The sequence below is a fragment of the Panthera onca genome, chromosome C2 (assembly GCF_046562875.1).
Source record: "Panthera onca isolate mPanOnc1 chromosome C2, mPanOnc1 haplotype 2, whole genome shotgun sequence".
NCBI classification, from domain to species: domain Eukaryota; kingdom Metazoa; phylum Chordata; class Mammalia; order Carnivora; family Felidae; genus Panthera; species Panthera onca.
In genome coordinates, this window is record NC_138347.1 from 107,374,734 (window position 1) to 107,380,793 (window position 6,060).

Genomic DNA, 6,060 nt, shown 5'->3' on the forward strand with positions numbered 1-6,060 from the left:
TGGGTTTTCCATAAGTGCCCTTTATCATGTTGAGGAGGTTCCTTCAATTTCTAGTTTTCTGAGTATTTTTATCATGAAAGGGTGTTGGGTTTTGTCAAACATGTTTTCTGTGTCAATTAAGATGATGTGCTTTTTCTTTCATTCCATTAATGTGATGTTTTACATTGATTTTCTTATGTTGACCCACTCTTGCATTCGTGACGTAAATCCCACTTGGTCATGGTGTATAATCCTTTTAAGGTACTATTGGATTCAGTTGACTAGAGTTGTATTGGTGATTCTTACACCTTTATTCATAAAAGCTATTACCTGTAGTTTTCTTGTGGAGACTTTATCTGATCTTGGTTTCAGAGTAAGGTGTATTGGCCTCATGGAATGAATTTGGAAGTGTTCTCTCCTCTTAAATTTTTTAGAAATGTTTGAGTAAGATTGGTGTTAATTCTTCTTTTTTAAATTTTTATTTATTTTGGGGGACAGAGAGCACACACACTTGCACGCGGTGGAGAGGAGCAGAGGGACAGACAGAGAGAATCTTAAATAGGCTCCACACTCAGCACAGAGACTGATGCAGGGCTCAATCTCATGGCCACGAGATCATGACCTGAGCCAAAATCAAGAATAGGACACTTGGGTGCTCGCTTCGGCAGCACATATACTAAAAATTGGAACGATACAGAGAAGATTAGCATGGCCCCTGCGCAAGGATGACACGCAAATTCGTGAAGTGTTCCATATTTAAAAAAAAAAAAAAAAAAAAAAAAAGAATAGGACACTTGGGGCGCCTGGGTGGCGTAGTCGGTTAAGCGTCGGACTTCAGCCAGGTCACGATCTCGCGGTCCGTGAGTTCGAGCCCCGCGTCAGGCTCTGGGCTGATGGCTCGGAGCCTGGAGCCTGTTTCCGATTCTGTGTCTCCCTCTCTCTCTGCCCCTCCCCTGTTCATGCTCTGTCTCTCTCTGTCCCAAAAATAAATAAAAAACGTTGAAAAAAAAATTTAAAAAAAAGAATAGGACACTTAACCAACTAAGCCACCCAGGCACCCCAATGTTAATTCTTTTTTAAATGTTTGGTAGAATTTACCAGCGAAGCCATCTGGCCCTAGACTTTTCTTTGTTGGGAGGTTTGATTATTGAGTCAATCTCTTGTTATAGATCTGTTCAGATTTTATTTTTTTCTGAGTCAGTTTTGGGTATTTACGTGTTTCTAGGAATTCGTTCATCTCATCTAGGCTATCTAATTTGTTGGCCTACAATTGTTCATAGTATTTTCTTTTAATCCATTTTGTTTTCTGTAAAGCTATTGATAACAACCTCCCTTCATTTCTGATTTTAGTTATTTGCACCTTTTTTTTTCCTCAGTAAATCTAACTAAAGTTTTGTCAATTTTGTTGATCTTTCCAAAGAACCAACTTTGGGTTCGCTGCTTCCCTCTGTTGTTTTTCTTCTCTAATACAATACATATATTTTTTAATGGTATAAAGGGTATCGATGACAGATAAATCAATTTTAATTAAGGACTCTTGGGAGGCTTTCTTTGAAGGGTTAGAATAGAATTTGGCATTAAATTCCTAAAAAGCAAACTTATTTCACAGCTCTCTCTCAAACTGAGAAAAAGACCTGGAAACAATTTTCCCCTTTTGAAGAAATGCTGGTTTAGGGAAGGTGATGCATTTGGCAAACCTTATGTGTTTATTTGACATCTTATTTAGTGGCTTTTTGGTAGTGGTTAGCTTTTAAAATGCTAATACTAAAAAAAAAATCATACAAGCAGTTTATCTTACGGTTTACTACTTCTTTCAACTTCCTGATCCTCAACAACGTGGATCATGATTGTTATTTTGAAATCTGAAATGATACAGAGGTCTATCTTGTTCATCAAAGTGCTACATGCTTACTTAGATCCTGAAGGATGTATTTTGGAAATGAGTATGATCAAAAGAAGTGTCATTCAAAAAAAAAAAAAAAAAAGAGAGAAAGAGAGGGAGAGAGCTTAAAGGTAAAGAATACCCATGTTTCTACAATGAAATGAGAGTGGGAAAAATAATTCATGCATAAGTATGTGGGAAACTTCTCTTGGAATTTGGAGATTAAAACCTTTTCTTAGGGCCATTCCCTAAGAAATGCTACTTCTTTTAACATACACATTAAAGCAAAGAAGAATGTAGAGCCAGTAGAAAAAAAATTTTTTTAGAAAAGGTTTACACCCTGTTTCATCATTGTATTTCTCATTAAATTTACTCTCCCACATACAAAATACAACAATAAGCCACTAATCACCTTAGAGATACCAACTTTATTAGTATAAAAACTCAGATCCCATCTATAAAATCCCTTAGGATTTCATTTGAAGCTAATCATCAACAGCTATGTTTTCTTTTGAGATCACATTTAGCTTTGAGATACACACACACCCCACTTTCCATTTACTGCTTCTCACTCATCTTCTATCGTAAAAACAAAACTATTAGAAAATGAGAGTCTTTGGTTTAATCTTTTGCAAACTATTCTTATTTATTCTCTAAAAAGGTATAAAAGGAGAAAGCTCACATGCCTCACATAACCACACATCACTATCGGTTTATCACAGTCAGTAAGTGTTAGTCCAATGTGGCAAATACCACCCAATATGCCATTAGTAGGCTCTTACTAATATTTCAAATGTGTGGCTCTAACATCATTCTCTTGTGCTTAGAAATAAATCCAAGATGGAAATTATACATCAAAGAATATACCTGTATTTAGGTCAGTCTAGTGTTCTATTGACCAACACTCAGCTATAAACTAAGCCATTGTCAGGTAGAATGACCTAGATTTTGTTGTTGTTATTGATACTTTATGCAATTTATAATAAAAAACTGCTGGCAGTTCAAGTGTGAACAGATTTCTGTAAAGATCCTCTCCCTCCACAGGGTGTGGAGCTGTGACATCAGTCTTTTCCCAGAGATTCTAAATAAAACCCAATCTTGGCAGATTGAAATCATTATACGCATGATCAAAGCTATTCAGACATCTAAAAATTAAATATTATACACTGGACATTCTGTACTGATCCTTTGCCTGCTTGAAGAACACACTTTCACATTTTCCTCAGACCACATAAGAACAGTGAACTAGTCTGTTGAATGAAAGACACAATCAGAAGTTTCAGGTAAAGAGTCTCCAAAGCAAATATTTCACACTCTGTTCTTCATCCACGTGTCATCCATGCTAGTCAAATACTTTATAGCACACTGTGCCCCCTTTTCTCTCACAGTGTCTGAAATTAATTCTAGGGTACAGGCTTGAGAATTGGTGGTGTCTGATCCCCAGGTACAAAGTGCCAAGCAAACAGTTGTCACCGCCAGACAACGCAGGATAGGCATCGTAACATTTCTCTTCCAGCAGTTAGAGATGCTGCGTCTAGAGGCACAGACTAGCATGAAGAACTCATCCAGACAGATTCCATTCTTTTCTTGTGCCTAGGGGGCTTGGTACGTGCCTCACAACCACCATTCGATGTTCTGGGCTAGTGATTTCGGTTCTTGAAAGGGATATAAAGACACAACATGTGTCTGAGAGGGCTGTCAGCTGGCTTGTTGCTACAGGGCCTTATCTGAAGTCAGACAAGTGGGGGGGCGCCTGGGTGGCTCAGTTGGTTGAGTACCCAACTTTGGCTCAAGTCATGATCTCACGGTTGGTGGGTTCGAGCCCTTCGTTGGGCTCTGTGCTGACACCTGGGAGCCTGGAGCCTGCTTCAGATTCTGGGGCTCCCTCTCTCTGCCCCTCCCCCACTCGTGTGTGCACACTCTGTCTCTCTCTCTCTCTCAAAAAATAAATAAACATAAAAAAAAAAGTCAGACAAGTGGGATGGCTGCCCTGGAGCCCACCTTGGGTGCTAGAGCATCAGGATCTGGAGCAAAATATGTCCCTCCCCAACCACCACCCACAACCTAGAAACCCTGGATCTAGTAGCACCAGAAATCCCAGGCCATATCACCAAGGTATAGGGGCCAGCTCTCACCCTCATCCTTCCTGAACCTCTTCTACCCCCTTCCATTTCTTATCCATCTCCTAAGCTCTATTTTGAGGGCAAAATACCAGAGAGCTGTGGTCAAATGCAGCCTGTAGGAGGATAATTTGGGGGGCTTTAGTTGTAAAAATTGTTTAAAGTTGTTGCCAACATTTAAAACCAAAGAGATTTAGGGACGTCTGGGTGACTCAGTTGGTTAAGCATCCGACTTTGGCTCAGGTCATGATCTCATGGTTCGGGAGTTCGAGCCCCACGAAGGGCTCTGTGCCTCCCTCTCACTATGTCCCTCCCCTACTTGCACTCTGTCTCTCTCTCAAAAATAAATAAACGTTACAATTTTTTTTAAAAGAACAACAAAAAAACCTAAAGAGATTTCAAATAACAATAGAGACTTTGGGCTTCTTTTGGAAATGAGCTTTCTCCATGACAGTGGACTGAGTTGAGGAACAGCTTCACCTTCTAAGACAGGACAAGCACCCTACGTACCTGCTGACATTTGAGTTCGCAACTCTGGCTCTCTACTTCCCAGAAACTTTTAAAACACGCTCACAGAGTCTACAGCGCGAATGCTGAGGGATCTGTAAGGAAGGTATTACTTTCGGAATGGGAGGCATGGTTTTGTGTGTGTCTTAGTAAAACTGGCCCAATATGACTCTCTGGTCTCTTGTTCATCTTGTTTACTCACTTAAAAAAATCTCTCTGAGGGTGCCTGGGTGGCTTAGTGGGTTAGGCGTCCATCTCTTGGTTTCAGCTCAGTCATGATCTCATGGTTTGTGAGTTTGAGCCCTGCATTCTGCATCGGACTCTGTGCTGACATTGCAGAGTCTCTCTGGGATTCTCTATCTCTCAAAGTAAATAAAAAACTTAAAAAAAAAACTCTCTGTTACTTTCTTGAGTAGCATTTGTGAAATTGTTGCGCCTCACTTCATTAAAGCCATTTGTTAAATGGCTGCAGATACCTTTCCTGCTCTAACTTCTCTCATGTCCCTAGATGCCTTAATACTATTACCTGTGAGACAATCATGCTTGGTTGAATGAGCAACAATTAGCATCACTTGAGAGCTTGTTAGATATGCAGAATCTCAGGCTCCAGCCCAGACCTACAGAATCAGAAACTGTCAGAAACGGTATCTTAACAAAATTTTCGGATGACTTCTATGCGCATTAAGGTGTGAGAAGCACTGCCATAGCTCACATACTTGTCAATCAGGCACTTGATTTTCTCTGTTCAGGGTGTTAGCTGAGCACTTTTTATGTGCCAGGTACTGTTAGAGCTTTTGATATTCTTTAACCTTCACAAAAGTAAGAATTATTATTATTAATTATCTCTGCTCAAACTGAAGCTCAGAGAGTTTGAGTGCTTTTCCTAAGAAAGACAAGTCAAGAAAGGATCATGGCATCTCTCTAGGAGGACTTTACCCCTCAATTCTAGAGCTGAGGCTCTCAAATGAGTTTAAGAGGCAGGGCCTGAAAGCTATGGTAATCTCTCTGAAGAACGCCTTGAAATATAAGACATATAATTTTATCATATGAATGAGAAGTACCTTTACTAGCAGGATATAGGTCTAAATTATGTGTTTGTAATATAAAACTCACAAGCTAGAGCATGGGGGGAAAAGCAAACTGTCACACTTTGCAGTTAGCTGCTTCTGAATTTTGCCATTAATATTCATCTGCTCCCAGATCACTCACTTTGCCTTCTGCTCACACTCACGAGCCAACAAGCTGTAACAGGCACCAAAGCTTTAGAAAATACATATGAGGAAATACTTAAAGATAAGACAATTTTGCTAATTTCCCCTCCCCCCGCACCCCTGTGATTTGGTTGAAAACCATGCCCAGCCCATTGGGGCAGTCAGGTATTGCTGGGTGTAGCTCTTCGTGTTTTGAGGGGGGAGAAGTTTGAGAAGCATTGGCTGAGAAACTACTTAGGCAGTTTATGATGCAGAAAACCAGCCACGCAGCCTCTTTGGTACTGGAAAGTCTTGCTCCCAAATAGGCCCGTGGGAAATCATGGATTTTCTGTACACCCCATCCCCTGAAAGTCCCCACAGC

At 40.2% G+C, this 6,060-nt stretch overlaps 1 non-coding gene across 1 annotated transcript; it reads left to right on the forward strand.

Annotated features, from left to right (window-relative positions):
* The first annotated feature begins 631 nt into the window (after positions 1–631).
* LOC132684534 (U6 spliceosomal RNA) lies at positions 632–739 on the forward strand. Its single transcript, XR_009612719.1, has one exon. It is a non-coding gene; the product is annotated as a U6 spliceosomal RNA (small nuclear RNA).
* The last annotated feature ends 5,321 nt before the right edge of the window (positions 740–6,060 follow it).